Source organism: Engystomops pustulosus, chromosome 11 (genome assembly GCF_040894005.1).
Source record: "Engystomops pustulosus chromosome 11, aEngPut4.maternal, whole genome shotgun sequence".
In the NCBI taxonomy this organism is placed as follows: Eukaryota; Metazoa; Chordata; class Amphibia; order Anura; family Leptodactylidae; genus Engystomops; species Engystomops pustulosus.
Genome location: NC_092421.1, coordinates 12,582,754 through 12,599,074, shown reverse-complemented (window position 1 = coordinate 12,599,074; position 16,321 = coordinate 12,582,754). Strand labels below are relative to the sequence as shown.

Below are 16,321 nucleotides of genomic sequence, written 5' to 3'. Positions count from 1 at the left end.
TATAAAAGCTGTAAAAAAAAAGTTGTAAAGTAAGTGGGGACGGAATTTGTTTAAGGAAATCTATCACCAGGATGAAGGACTGTAAACCAAGCACACCGACATATTGGTGTCCACCCCCTCTGGTAGTATCCATGTTTCTTGTAGCTGCTTATGCCCTTGTTTTTAAGAAAATGTTGTTTAAAAAATGTATGCAAATGAGCCAGAGAGGTTCCACTGACATCTATGGAGCCCCTCAGAACCATTAGCATAATTTTGAAAACCTTTTTTTCATAAAAATAGGGCATAAGAAACTAAAAGCAGATCCTGCCAGAGGGGGCACACACCGGTATGTCAGTGTGCTCAGTGTACAATCATTCATCCTGGTGGTAGATGTCCTTAAAAAAAAAAAAAAAAAAACCTGTACTCAGACACATTGTAGGCAGGAGGGACTCTGAACAGCCAGCAGCACATTCCAGGGTAAATGATTGATCACGGGTCAATGGGTCCTCACTGAAGATAATTTAAAGAGGCAGAGCCCTGCCAGGTCTGGTGGTAGGGACTGTCCTTATCCTGTCAAAGGTCAAACAGCTATCTGTATTGTCTGAAAGAAAATTGAAGGTTACTTAGGAAGGATATATAGTATGTTATGTCTTATCCCAAACCATAATAATGTGCTCATGAAATAGAACAAAAGTCCTTTAGTTGCAGATGGGCCTATCACTCAATACACAGTAAGTGAATCCGTGGAAATTTAGGATTATGGTCACCTCAGTGCATGGATGCTGGAAAAAATTGTCACATCCACATCTAAAACATCTAACACCTACAGGAATGTCAGGCCTCCCTGAAATGTAAGAGGGGTTCCCTGGAATTGTCCTTTTCACCATATAATGAACACATCCTAATTTCAGTATGGTAAAGAGAAAAGATGGTGGAGCGGCACCGTGTGAAGGCAATGGGGTGCAGGTCTTCGCCAGGGGGTCTGACAAACCCCACCAGTACTAGCAGAGATCAATGGATGAAGCAGCATCCATGCCAGTGCCTAATGCCAGTATGGATATATAGAACTATATGCCTATAAAGATGGATACATCTGCCACTTCTAGTGCTCTGGCGCATCTACACGTTTCCTGAGCAATGTATGCAGTTCATAACTTGGGTATAAACCAGTCCAAACAATAGGTTTCTCATACAGATAATATGTAAATCAAGACTGGACACATCCCAGGAACCACTAAGAAAATTAATTGATGAAGGTGGGACCCTCAGTGTATACACTAGTCCAATTTCTTCACTTTCGCTCACACCATTGCTAGTTGTCAGACAGTAGGTGTTCTCCTTATGGAGAGATTGCCAATTAAGGCCACCTTAAAGGCATGTGGAGACTTATAGCCATAGATGCTCCACTAGGGAATTCTGGGAAGTATGCAAAAACGTTTGCCATGGGGTTAAATGGAAAACAATGCATCCGTTTGCTACCTTGAAAGGCAGCCCCCTTAACACCAAGTATGACCTACAAGAAGTGTAAAGATATGGCAATCTCTCCATAAGGAGATCACCTACTGTCTGACCCTAGTCAATAGCCTCTCACATAGCCAAATCAGTTCCCTACACTGTACTGAAGAGACCCAATCAGGTCAGAACAGCGCTGTGTACAGTTGGGAGTCTGTTCCTTGTGGAATAGATATACTGGTTTGGCTTAATCCCACATCATGTTATTAGACTTCTTGTAGGTCATACTTGGTGTTAAGGGGGCCTATCAAGGTAGCAAAAGGAGCCATTGTTTTCCATTTAACACCTCGGAAAACGTTTTTGCATACTTCCCACCATTGCTAGTTAGATGGATCGTAGCCCTATGTATTGTGACACCTTTACCACTTTGCTAATTCACCTTGGCTTTACTGAAGGAGCACTTGCCAGACCTAGAAGCGCCTCTGATGCACTTGCAACCCATTCACAATATGCACACTATTCAGAACCAAATACTCAAGTTTCAAAATGTCTTTATGCCTCCTTCTTGGCACTATATTTTGCCTTAGAAGCCAAACTCCCTTTAACCGGTCATCTGGCTTCCAAGAACTCTCCAATACTCTACGGCACCAAACTGGATAGAGAATAATGGCATAGCTGAGCGGAGAAGTTGAGGTAATAGGACACGGATGAGTCTCCCGGCTACCTTTTCCCTCTCTGTCACTGCTCCATTGCCAATGTGTAAATCCTGTATTTGGTGCATTTCCTTGGAAATAAAGTCTTAATGGAACGGATTAGAGAAGTGTTACCCAAGCCTAAAACAGAGCAGCCACCAGTACCCCTCACAGTTACGTGTACTGTGGATGGGTATAGTTCCTTGGATCTTCTAAAATCCGAGGTGTAGCAACAAGTGGATGACATCTTAGGCATCAATATCATTGTGCAATTCCTTTCCAACTCTCATAGATTGCAAGCTCTTGTGAGTAGGGCCCTCACTCCTAGTAATATATACTCTGTAAAGCAATGCGGAATATGATGGCGCTATATAAAGATTATTAGTATTACACGTAAAATGCAAACATGACCTCCTCTCACATGTGCCTGAGCATGGCCTGTGGTGTAGGGTCACAAGGTGCATTCAATAGGAGGATCATAAACTAACAATTTGCTGTCACAGGAACAAACATAATACACATCAGCAAGACCAGGAATAGATCATGTAGGCTGGGCTGTCATGCCCAGACTTGTAAGATGCCAGCTTTCTGAGACCTGGTATAACATGCATACCATATTTACTGCCCACAACTGCGATGGGCGACTGCAGAGGGGGCATCACAAGGTCAAGTTATGTGGTTAATGGTAAGATAAGGAGAATGTATTTTCCAAATGAGCTGCTAGAACGTCTTGGGCATCACAAGAATTGTATAAAGCTGAAAATATTAAAAAAAACAGGTCTATAGCACCACAAAGAAAACGTGTTTTACTTCTGGCGAACTGTGCGAGCCGGAAGATGCATGCGCAGCGCAATTCAGACCAAATTCCACACTTTATGGCTGCCCTTTTTAATAGGCATTAATCCTACTTGTAGATGAAGTTCATTATTGTTCAATATTGGTGCACGGGTATGGATTGTTCAGCCACATTTCAACATTTGTAGTAATCTGGATTATATGCTCAATGATAAATAGGGAATTATAACTGACATTTGAATGGTTAAAGAGAAAAGAAGATACGTTTACACGAAATTGATACCATTTAGGTCTTGAAACACATGGGATCCTGTAGCAATACATATTTTTCACACTTAGTAATTTGTAGCAATATTTCAACTTGCTTACTTGGAACAACTATTGGAATAATATACAAACGGTATTGCTGGACATATCTTATGCTCCTACTTACTGCAACTTTTATGTTGCTGGATTTGTATTTGTCTATTAATAAAATGTAAGGTATTGGCTTATTATGAAATATTGTCTTTTGAGGACAAATACTTGGAGAAGTAGAAGACATTATCTTCGTGGTGCTATAAACATTTATATTTCAGGGTTGTACACCGGATGCTTGTCAGATCTTGTCCACAGTTGACCTCAGAATGAAAGGCCAAATGATCATACCCGAGTACCTAGAGATAATCCACACCAATACGGGTTACATATAAACCCAACACCAACGTTGGCAAGGTCAAGGTCCTAGTTTTCTTCAATTTAACCCCTTCCTACATGAAAAAGAGACAAAGATCTTATACTTTTTACTCCCTCGTCATCCTGTTTGGGCCTCTGAGCTGCAACACATTTCACGGACGTGAGTAAATACAAGAAATAATAGAGTTAAAGCCTCCAGAATGTCTAAGGAAACCGACCTCATCTGTGTAACAAGTCAGCACTGCCGGTGATGCAAGCGCCCTGCTTTATATGGCACAGGAAATGCAGCCCAGGGCTGACATGTGCTTCGCTCCAGCGGGGCCCCCCACCACGGCTGCTGCCCACCACCATCCTATCTCATGCCCTTGTTAGCACGTCGCTGTGCACAGCAACTCACCAGACTATGCTAAAGCGGAGTCACATGCACAGACAAGCTGCTTGCCAGCGCCTTATACCCACCAGCACTGGAGAGGGTGGCAGATGGTCCGGTTACAGCGTATAATCAGACATCCCATACGATTTCCAGGCGTGGAAGGGGTTAACGGCAGACGCCGTGGACCTTAATCCGGCCATAGACGTAAGGATGACCGCTATCAATGACGGGTTCGGTCCCGCGACCAGAGGGTCTATTCCGAACGTTGCGTTTTTTCGTCTACGGTGAATCCACGTAGCGGCACGTTCGACGGGCAGGGCTGCCAAGCGCACATCACAATGGAGAAATTTTTACGTGAGGTCCAATATATTGGCAGGATCCTATGGGATGGCGGCGGACCTGGCGGCGTTGTATACGGGGATCATCGTTACGTATATGGCCTGGACGGTGCTGGATGATGAGGACCTAGAAGCAGATGGGAGAGAAGAAGGGCAGAATACCTGATGGAGACTGGGTGTCACCAGATGCCAATCCAGGGGGCACACACTTGTGCTGGCACAGGGCGGCGGAGCTCTACTCTCTGCTTTTGTCACTGAGCCTGGAGACGGTGCCGAGCGCCCAGATCTGCCTCATCATAACCGGGAGCAGGACAAGCCCCACCGGCGAGGAGACGGTGCCGAGCCTCCTAGTGACCGAGAGGGGGAGGTGGGATCCTCCCCGCAGGCATTGCCGGGGCTTCCCAGGGAGTCGCAGTGCTGAGTGTTGCCGAGGAAGGATGGCGGATCTCGGGGTGGAGGGGGCGGAGCTGCGGCGGCGGCGGCTGCTGCTGCTGCTAGAGAAGGTGGGAGGGAGGAGGAGGAAGGGAGCGCTCGCGCGCGCGGAGGAGACGAGGACGGGAGGGGGCGGGGCCACGTGCGCGGGCGCGCGCGGCTTCATCTGCCGTCACAGGTGCTGAGGAGAATGGAGTCACTTCCAGAGCGGCTCACATTACACAACCGCACAGAAACCGCACGCGGCTCTTATAAACTCATCATCTCTCAGGAAAAAACTAAATGTTTTTATCACAGATTATATCTATGCCAATGGGATATTATATAGGAGTAAGGTACACAACACGGTGCCTATACATCCAAGGCCCCCTATATAAAGCGGCAACAAGAAATTACTTCATCATCAAGTAAATCGTATGCATAGGAACCTAGTTTATTTCTGTGCGCCATCCATTTTTTGGTTTTCCCTAACACAATTGTTTCAATGGGCGCATGCACATGGACAGGTTTACCATCGTTCCACGTAGAGGATGTAGAAAAAAAACCTCTTATTCGTGTTTTTTTTTTCGGTTCCGGCCTGTCAGCGTGCAGTCGCGCCCTGACGCATGCGTTTTTTTCTTCATAGCTGGAAGTGTAATCAGCTGTCATGACATTGGGACACAGCTGCTTACACTTCAACAAAGAACAACACTTCCAAAGCTGGAAAACGCAAAGTAACATAAAATATGCCTGCGCCCCCGGACAGCACGTTGTGTGCACCTTCAGGCTGGGGTGACGTGGGTTAAAAAAAACCCACCTCTGTCACCCCAGGGACCCATATCCTGTGTACTCCTCTCCTCCATGCCATAGGTGGCACATGTATTTGAGGGATTGCCAGCGCAATTTGTTCTTGTAATCCAAATCGCTTGTATATGAAAGCAAATTTTCCCATAAGAAATCATTGAAAGGCAGATTATTGGTTCTACAATGACCGATTACCTTGGATAATGAGCAGAATTTGTACTCATAATCCAAATCACTCATATAACAAAGCAAGTTTTCTCATAGGAAAACATTGAAACGCAGACAATTCGTTCTACGCCACAAATATATTTACGGTACTCACATTGTGGTACAACATCTAGCCCCTTTATTTCTTCTACTTTTTCAATATTGTGTGATACAGTTTTATAAGGGGGAAGTACAGTAGAGGGAGGGGGAGGGCTCACATAATGCTTGTATTAGGAAATTTTAACTTTTAAACCAAGTTACAATGTTCGTAAAATGTAAGCTTGTCTCGCAAAACGCTTGTGGGCCAAGATACCCGTAATCCAAGGTCCCACTGTCCCAATACATCAGAGCAGCAGGAGGTCAGGGTAATATTCAGATAAGGGACATTGGCTACACGTGTACCCTGTAGTCCTGTAGAGCTGCCCCACCACAAGTGTAGATCTCAGAGGAGGCGTTTTATCTGTAGGAGGGTGTAGAATACCTCGGCTTACACAGAGGCGTCTTTGTAGCCTGGTACTATCAGTCTCCTACAGATTCCCAGTGTTCAGTGATCTGCACTCGGCTCACAGTCTGACCTTCAATTACTATCTTGGCTGGAAGCCTGTGGACGCTTGTTGTGCAAGAAACACTGTGTCCTCTGCTGCACAGCAGTTTTACAGGGCCATAAAAATGGATTCACATACAGGTTATTAATATACAGTGCAGCTGACAAGGATGCCTGCAAGACTACTGATGTATCAGAGGCAGGTAAGACTGGAGCATACATCCAAGGTATGGTAACTACAATGTATCCAAAGACTATTGTGATAAATGCATAGACTGTATATCTGGATTTTATGGTCTGAAAAGGGGGAATTGTACTAATAACACAACCCATATCAATCATGTCCGATTGTCCAACAGCTAAAATGCTGCGTAAACACCAAAATGACTCCCCAACATGTAGTGGGGCATCTGTACGACCACCGCGTCATTTACAATAGCAGAACAGCTGTGTCACTCTTACAAAGGTGAATGAAATGGTGGTCCATATTCCTCCATATACACAGGGGACTCGGACGTCCATTCTCCTGATCAGCAGGAGCACTGACAATCGGGTATTATTGATAGATATTAGATGTAGGATGGATGGGGTACCGTAGATAAGTGGGTGTCATGTGTGGTCCAGTGCTCTTTCAACCCAAACGTCACAAAAACTAAAAATAGTACCATCTTCCTACTTACAGCAGACCTCTACTAATGAGTCCACTGTATTTACAAGCTAAACATTTACCCAAATACTTATCAAGTGTATTCTCCCATAATGGATATTAACTAAATTTTTTTTTTTTGTTTGTTTGCAGGGTCCTGAATCTCAAAATTTTCTTAAGCAATATTAGAATATAGTTTTTCTTGAGCATACAATCCCTTAAACAAGGTGGCAATTGGCTGGAAAGCGCTCTATACCCTTACTGTAGTAATTGTACAAAAACCCACCTTTCCCTGCCACAAGCGGCTGCCCGCAGACTATAGAAGCAGTATACACATTGCTCCTGCAGATGACTGTATTATAATGATGGCTGCAACCTAAGTGCTCTAGTAAAATCCTGAGAAATGTTTATGTACATTGCCAGGCGGTGCCTCTTCCACGTGAGGCCGGAATTTGGAGAAACATTCATGTATATATTACATGTGGTGTGTAAACAAGAGGCGGTACATATAAGGAAATCTATTCACTCCCCATTACTTCATCATATTTTTGGGGGGCTTGAGCCTTAGCAGTCAGCTTGTTGAGGGCCTATGTAGTACTGCAGCCTCTTTAGTGGAGGTGCCGATGCAAACGACCCCCAATATCTTACACATTTACTCTGCTAATGGTGCCCACAGGTCAGCAATGGGGCCTTAGCCTCCAGGGTTATCATCACCACCATCCAATTATAAAGTAATTGCTAGTAATCTGCAATCCCTTAATATAAAAGTCAAATCTTCCAACTGGTTCACGAAAGCAAAGTTCATTGGCCTAATTATAGAAAACAAGACATAGCATGTAGCAGCCATGCCAGTGACTCACACCCACTCATTGGAAGTGCAGAGTTGGCTGGACTTCTGCATAATAACAGCCTGGAGTAAAAAAGGAAGTCCTGCTTCACACTAAGTATATATTTGCACTTACAGTTCTGTTTCATGGCTGAGGCTGTGGTTCTAGAGAAAGCATTTCATGGTCACTAATAAACATCTTAGTTACATGGCAGGAGAAGTAGTGAGGCAGCCCACGGGTAATGTACTGTCCCAATCCCTAAAGCACTGGAAAATCAGCTTGTGTTTATGGCCCCTTTACAAATGCCTTTAAACAGCAGCATGTACTTACTGGGGCTAAGGGCCCAAACCTGGGGTCATCTCAGTCCCCTCCAACCAGACACTTACCCCCCTGGGGTTGTGGCTGTACCACGAGCTACTGTTATCTCCTATCCAGAGGATAGGGGATACAATATGATCGGTATTTGACTGCAGGGACCGTGTTCTCACAGGTTGTGCATGCATTCATTTTATTAGGGAGAATGGGACCCCTGTTCTTGTGATCAACGAGGGTCCCAGCAGTTGGACCCCCACCACTCAGATTACTTGTTGCCCTTTTGCTGTTTAAAGGAACAATCAATCTTGGTAGATCCAGTAACAAATTGGTGATTTCTATCTATCACCTATGATAGGTGAAAATGTTTAGGATATTGGTTCTAACATACATACGAACAGAAAGGGCACATACCCTGGCTCCATATCCAGTTGCAGCTATTGCAATTCACTTAATTTCTTGTGATTATATGGTAAATGGTGACATGCAAAAGTAAGCAGCTCTGTTCTCTCTACATTTCCAGCATTAACCATATTATTTAGATGCCCCTGTGATCTGGGGGGAAGTACTGGCGAATGATGTGTCCCTTAAGTGATGTCATTAGTCTGCAGACATCCCTCAAAACACCCATTAAGAGCATATGGCCATCTGAATTAACCACAAAGCTGGGTAATAATTCCCGCCTGCTATTAACACTGCGATATTTCTGCAATGAATTATAAACGTTCAACTGAGTAGGATTTTTTGCAACCGTCTTGTCATGTTAGGTCAGTGATGAGTTAGCAATGCAAACCCATTGACAACCATTAGAAGCCATATAACACTGTGGCATTCATGTGACCGTGTAGCTCGAATTATTATCGTGTACATCTGATAGAGATAACTACTTACTCACCAGATGAATCATAGGAAGAGCGATACGTTCAGTCACACAGCTCGCACAGCCCTCTGAGAGCCAGGATCTGGTAATTACTGATGATCCATTGTATCCTGGTAATTCTATTGCTGTAACAGTGGGAGGAGGATAGTAACTAATAAGTACGTGACCTTACACAGTCATTAATGACCAAGGTGTTCCCCATTCAGAGATTACACTGAACCCTGTACCCCGGTCATTTTAATAAACATGAAAAATAATGTCAAAAAACCATAAAATAGCAGCAAGAGAGACATGTGAAGAAACTGGTTAATTCTCCTACTTAGCTCTCCCACTCCAGACAATAAAGGAGGAGGGAGGTGTTGCTTTAGCTAGTCACCCTACAGTCAAAATTTTGGGTTTTCATGTAGGCTATCCTAATGATGATCGGTGGTCTCACTGCTGGGACCCCCCACAGATCATGCAACTCTATAACACTCTGCAAAGTGGGGGTCTGATTCTTACTAACAAATGAAGTGACAGGTTGAATATGTGTATTACCAATCCAATCAATGGTATGGCGTTGTTGGAAATTAAAGCGCGCAGCCCTTCACCATCTCCACCACTCCCATTCTATGAGAGGGCCAGAGATAGCTGAGCGCTGTGCGCAGATCTATACAATTGAATGGCGCAGCATAACGCATACTCAACCTGCTGATCCACATTTATGAGAACAGGATCCCTGCTCTCATGATTGATCTGGGTCCCACTAGTCGGACCCTCACCAATAACATTGTTATTCCCCTATTACTGTGGTGCAGGGTATGTAAAGGGATTATCCGTGATAAAAATCTGGTTAACATTCACTAAACAGATTGGTGTGTGTGTGTGTGTGTGTGGGGGGGGTCCAAAACTAAGTAACCAACAGTTCAGCTTCTAAACAGCGAATGAAACAAGAAACAGACGGCTCCGTTGCATGCGTAGTGGACGGACGGAGTCACTTCAGCTTAGCTCTTATTTCCCTGTATCTATAAATAGGAGCTAATCCGCAGGTCCTCAATTATCTTAGCGTGGAAAACACCTTAAAGGTGGGGGGTGGTAGAGCTCCTGGGACACATTCAGCCAAATTTTAATTCTAACCTAAGACAAAATAGGATTGAGAAAGAAAGCAGAGATTACTAGAAGTGGTTCTGGGATTTGCAGAATAAGCCATTTCTTTACTTGGCTATCCTTTATGTTGCCGATACAAAGAAAATATACCACATACAAAAATATCACATTGAAAGAGTTAAAAGATCCAGTTTCAGCTAACATTCAAAAAAACAAAAAAAAAATAAAATGGTGTATAAACTCTGTACAAATACGTAACCATTGTGAGAAAACAAAACACCAGCCAAGTAAAAGGGACTTTCCAGTTTCTCCAATCCTCAAGTCACTAAAGCATCTGATAGAAGGAAGTGATATGAGTGGTGTGTACACGTCTGACAAATGGAGCAACTCATTCTAGAAATGTGACCTTTTAGCTACATTTCGACAAGGCAAAGAATGGATAGAGAGTGCTAGAATGGATTGAGCACTAGAAATAAAGAGATTACATCCTGCAATATGGTATAGGGCAGTGATGGCGAACCTTTTAGTGGCTGAGTGCCCGAACTGCAACCCCAAACCCCCCTTATTTATCGTGAGGTGCCAACCAAAAATTAAAGCAGTAACTTATTGCTCCTTGTTCAACAACTTTCAATCATATTGGCCTCCTGAGGACAGTAACATAGTAGAAAGAAAGATGGAAAATTTTCATCATTTTAGCTTCTTTCCAATGTCCCTCTGTACACAGAGAATCGTGGGGCCAGCAGGAGGTCCTCCAAAAATAATTCGGCCCTGTCTACACATTATCCCTCTTCCTACAGTCCCTAGTAATGAAGTAAGTATCAAAATATGACTGAAAGCAGCATCTTTTAAGTAGCTTGGAACTGCAGGAAGATTCTTTTGAGTTCTGTCTGGTGTGCTGGGGCGATGGTCCGGGTGCCCACAGAAAGGGCTCTGAGTGCCGCCTCTGGCACCAGTGCCATAGGTTCGCCACCACTGGTATAGGGTATTTGGCATGAAGCATAAATGTTGGGCTACGTGCTGTCTATGTGGCAGGTTTCCCAAAAGCTGAACAACGTTGCAATACCAGACACTGCCACCAGTCATATACAATGCGGTTTCTGGGCCATGAGCCAGTTCTCGTTTTACAACACCTTACTGCAGACTTTTCTTTCCTTTTTCTGTATAATTGCACACTTCCTTTGTCACCAAAATTTCCCCAAAATACCAGAAACCACATGACAGTTCACAGCAGGACACTGTAACTACAAACCTATGTATCAACACCTCTATTCTGACAAGTCAGTAATTGCATTATCAGTCCTAGTCTTGCATAGCCGCCATGCTATGGGGTAGTAGATGTGTTATATTGCTGTGAAAGTCTTGTTATCGTGTGCAGAGGGTGTACAGGACCAGCAGCACCATAACATACACTAGAATATTACCACCAGGGCTTAGATCCAGGACCAGCAGCACCATAACATACACTAGAATATTACCACCAGGGCTTAGATCCACGACAAGCAGCACCATAACATACACTAGAATATTACCACCAGGGCTTAGATCCAGGACAAGCAGCACCATAACATACACTAGAATATTACCACCAGGGCTTAGATCCAGGACAAGCAGCACCATAACATACACTAGAATATTACCACCGGGGCTTAGATCCAGGACAAGCAGCACCATAACATACACTAGAATATTACCACCAGGGCTTAGATCCAGGACAAGCAGCACCATAACATACACTAGAATATTACCACCAGGGCTTAGATCCAGGACCAGCAGCACCATAACATACACTAGAATATTACCACCAGGGCTTAGATCCAGGACCAGCAGCACCATAACATACACTAGAATATTACCACCAGGGCTTAGATCCAGGACCAGCAGCACCATAACATACACTAGAATATTACCACCAGGGCTTAGATCCAGGACCAGCAGCACCATAACATACACTAGAATATTACCACCAGGGCTTAGATCCACGACAAGCAGCACCATAACATACACTAGAATATTACCACCAGGGCTTAGATCCAGGACAAGCAGCACCATAACATACACTAGAATATTACCACCAGGGCTTAGATCCAGGACCAGCAGCACCATAACATACACTAGAATATTACCACCAGGGCTTAGATCCAGGACCAGCAGCACCATAACATACACTAGAATATTACCACCAGGGCTTAGATCCAGGACAAGCAGCACCATAACATACACTAGAATATTACCACCAGGGCTTAGATCCAGGACAAGCAGCACCATAACATACACTAGAATATTACCACCAGGGCTTAGATCCACGACAAGCAGCACCATAACATACACTAGAATATTACCACCAGGGCTTAGATCCAGGACAAGCAGCACCATAACATACACTAGAATATTACCACCAGGGCTTAGATCCAGGACAAGCAGCACCATAACATACACTAGAATATTACCACCAGGGCTTAGATCCAGGACCAGCAGCACCATAACATACACTAGAATATTACCACCAGGGCTTAGATCCAGGACAAGCAGCACCATAACATACACTAGAATATTACCACCAGGGCTTAGATCCAGGACCAGCAGCACCATAACATACACTAGAATATTACCACCAGGGCTTAGATCCAGGACAAGCAGCACCATAACATACACTAGAATATTACCACCAGGGCTTAGATCCAGGACAAGCAGCACCATAACATACACTAGAATATTACCACCAGGGCTTAGATCCAGGACAAGCAGCACCATAACATACACTAGAATATTACCACCAGGGCTTATATCCAGGACCAGCAGCACCATAACATACACTAGAATATTACCACCAGGGCTTAGATCCAGGACCAGCAGCACCATAACATACACTAGAATATTACCACCAGGGCTTAGATCCACGACAAGCAGCACCATAACATACACTAGAACAGTGGTGGCGAACCTATGGCACGCGTGCCAGAGAGGGCACGCAGAGCCCTCTCTGCAGGCACGCGTACCATCTCCCCAGTCTCACGAAAGTGGGCCCCGACGCCTGCTGGGTCGCTGCGCTCCTGCGATACCTGCGCAGACTGCTTGTCTCCGGCGCTGTGATGCCTGCGCGTCCCAGCACTCCACTGTATGCGCGGCCCCGGCGCTCCGATTCCTGCGCGGCCCTGCGTTCCACTTCCTGTTTGATCACGGCGCGCCGACGTCTGTGCGGCTCCGGCGTCCCGCTACCTACGGCGTCGCCGGGTCTTGGTGCCCGATGCCTGCTGCCTGCTCCCGTGCTCCACCGTGACGTCACCGCATCCTCTTGATGGCGCGTTTCGGCTGCTGCACTTGGTAAGGCCCTCTGTGTGCGTCTGTCTATACTGGGGTGGGGGGAGGCCCTATTTCTATCCTGGGGTGGGGGGTGAGGCCCTGTCTCTATCGTGGGGTGGGGGGAAGCCCTGTGTCTATACTGAGGTGGGGGCCCTGTCTCTATAGTGGGGTGGGGGGTGAGGCCCTGTGTCTATACTGAGTTGGGGGGCAATGTCTCTATAGTGGGGTGGGGGGTGAGGCCCTGTGTCTATACTGAAGTGGGGGGCCCTGTCTCTGTAGTGGGGTGGGGGTGAGGCCTTGTCTCTATACTGGCTACTGGAGAGACTGGGTATTACCCCTAAACTCACAATGCTGCAGCATTTCTCCTTTTACTTTTACTTAAAGAGCGACAGCCGCAGTACACAGCCATACATGGAGCTACAGCCGCAGTACACAGCCATACATGGAGCTACAGCCGCAGTACACAGCCATACATGGAGCTACAGCCGCAGTACACAGCCATACATGGAGCTACAGCCGCAGTACACAGCCATACATGGAGCTACAGCCGCAGTACACAGCCATACATGGAGCTACAGCCGCAGTACACAGCCATACATGGAGCTACAGCCGCAGTACACAGCCATACATGGAGCTACAGCCGCAGTACACGGCCATACATGGAGCTTCAGCCGCAGGCAGTAATACAGTATTCATCACTACATTAGCTTCTAGTATAGTGTTATTATTGGCCTTTCTATAGTGGTCTTTATAACCAGAATTCTGCTATTTATGTGGTTGTAATGGTGAACGTCATGATGTCAAAGTGTTATATGTCTCTTGTATAGTGGTATTGTGGCACTATGGGGCTAAATTGCTGTGTTGGCACCTTGCGATAGAAACGTCGGCTTTGGTTTGCAGTTTGGGCACTCGGTCTCTTAAAGGTTCGCCATCACTGCACTAGAATATTACCACCAGGGCTTAGATCCAGGACAAGCAGCACCATAACATACACTAGAATATTACCACCAGGGCTTAGATCCAGGACCAGCAGCACCATAACATACACTAGAATATTACCACCAGGGCTTAGATCCAGGACAAGCAGCACCATAACATACACTAGAATATTACCACCAGGGCTTAGATCCAGGACCAGCAGCACCATAACATACACTAGAATATTACCACCAGGGCTTAGATCCAGGACCAGCAGCACCATAACATACACTAGAATATTACCACCAGGGCTTAGATCCAGGACCAGCAGCACCATAACATACACTAGAATATTACCACCAGGGCTTAGATCCAGGACAAGCAGCACCATAACATACACTAGAATATTACCACCAGGGCTTAGATCCAGGACAAGCAGCACCATAACATACACTAGAATATTACCACCAGGGCTTATATCCAGGACCAGCAGCACCATAACATACACTAGAATATTACCACCAGGGCTTAGATCCAGGACAAGCAGCACCATAACATACACTAGAATATTACCACCAGGGCTTAGATCCAGGACCAGCAGCACCATAACATACACTAGAATATTACCACCAGGGCTTAGATCCAGGACAAGCAGCACCATAACATACACTAGAATATTACCACCAGGGCTTAGATCCAGGACAAGCAGCACCATAACATACACTAGAATATTACCACCAGGGCTTAGATCCAGGACAAGCAGCACCATAACATACACTAGAATATTACCACCAGGGCTTAGATCCAGGACAAGCAGCACCATAACATACACTAGAATATTACCACCAGGGCTTAGATCCAGGACAAGCAGCACCATAACATACACTAGAATATTACCACCAGGGCTTAGATCCAGGACAAGCAGCACCATAACATACACTAGAATATTACCACCAGGGCTTAGATCCAGGACCAGCAGCACCATAACATACACTAGAATATTACCACCAGGGCTTAGATCCACGACAAGCAGCACCATAACATACACTAGAATATTACCACCAGGGCTTAGATCCAGGACCAGCAGCACCATAACATACACTAGAATATTACCACCAGGGCTTAGATCCACGACAAGCAGCACCATAACATACACTAGAATATTACCACCAGGGCTTAGATCCAGGACAAGCAGCTCCATAACATACACTAGAATATTACCACCAGGGCTTAGATCCAGGACCAGCAGCACCATAACATACACTAGAATATTACCACCAGGGCTTAGATCCAGGACAAGCAGCACCATAACATACACTAGAATATTACCACCAGGGCTTAGATCCAGGACCAGCAGCACCATAACATACACTAGAATATTACCACCAGGGCTTAGATCCACGACAAGCAGCACCATAACATACACTAGAATATTACCACCAGGGCTTAGATCCAGGACCAGCAGCACCATAACATACACTAGAATATTACCACCAGGGCTTAGATCCAGGACCAGCAGCACCATAACATACACTAGAATATTACCACCAGGGCTTAGATCCAGGACAAGCAGCACCATAACATACACTAGAATATTACCACCAGGGCTTAGATCCAGGACCAGCAGCACCATAACATACACTAGAATATTACCACCAGGGCTTAGATCCAGGACAAGCAGCTCCATAACATACACTAGAATATTACCACCAGGGCTTAGATCCAGGACCAGCAGCACCATAACATACACTAGAATATTACCACCAGGGCTTAGATCCAGGACCAGCAGCACCATAACATACACTAGAATATTACCACCAGGGCTTAGATCCAGGACAAGCAGCAGAATAACATACACTAGAATATTACCACCAGGGCTTAGATCCAGGACCAGCAGCACCATAACATACACTAGAATATTACCACCAGGGCTTAGATCCACGACAAGCAGCACCATAACATACACTAGAATATTACCACCAGGGCTTAGATCCAGGACAAGCAGCACCATAACATACACTAGAATATTACCACCAGGGCTTAGATCCAGGACCAGCAGCACCATAACATACACTAGAATAT

At 45.3% G+C, this 16,321-nt stretch overlaps 1 protein-coding gene across 4 annotated transcripts in view; it reads right to left on the bottom strand.

Annotated features, from left to right (window-relative positions):
* JMJD1C (jumonji domain containing 1C) overlaps nt 1-16,321 on the bottom strand; it is a 198,287-nt gene that overhangs the window by 72,066 nt on the left and 109,900 nt on the right. Inside the window, exon 1 of one of the 4 annotated variants that reach the window (XM_072129491.1) lies at nt 4,467-4,791. The exons of 2 other annotated variants lie outside the window; for them this stretch is intronic. The gene's annotated coding sequence lies outside the window, so the exon portion shown is untranslated. Of the gene's footprint in view, nt 1-4,052; nt 4,404-4,466; nt 4,792-16,321 lie in introns of those variants that run through there. One more of the 4 variants, XM_072129492.1, reaches the window with a different exon arrangement.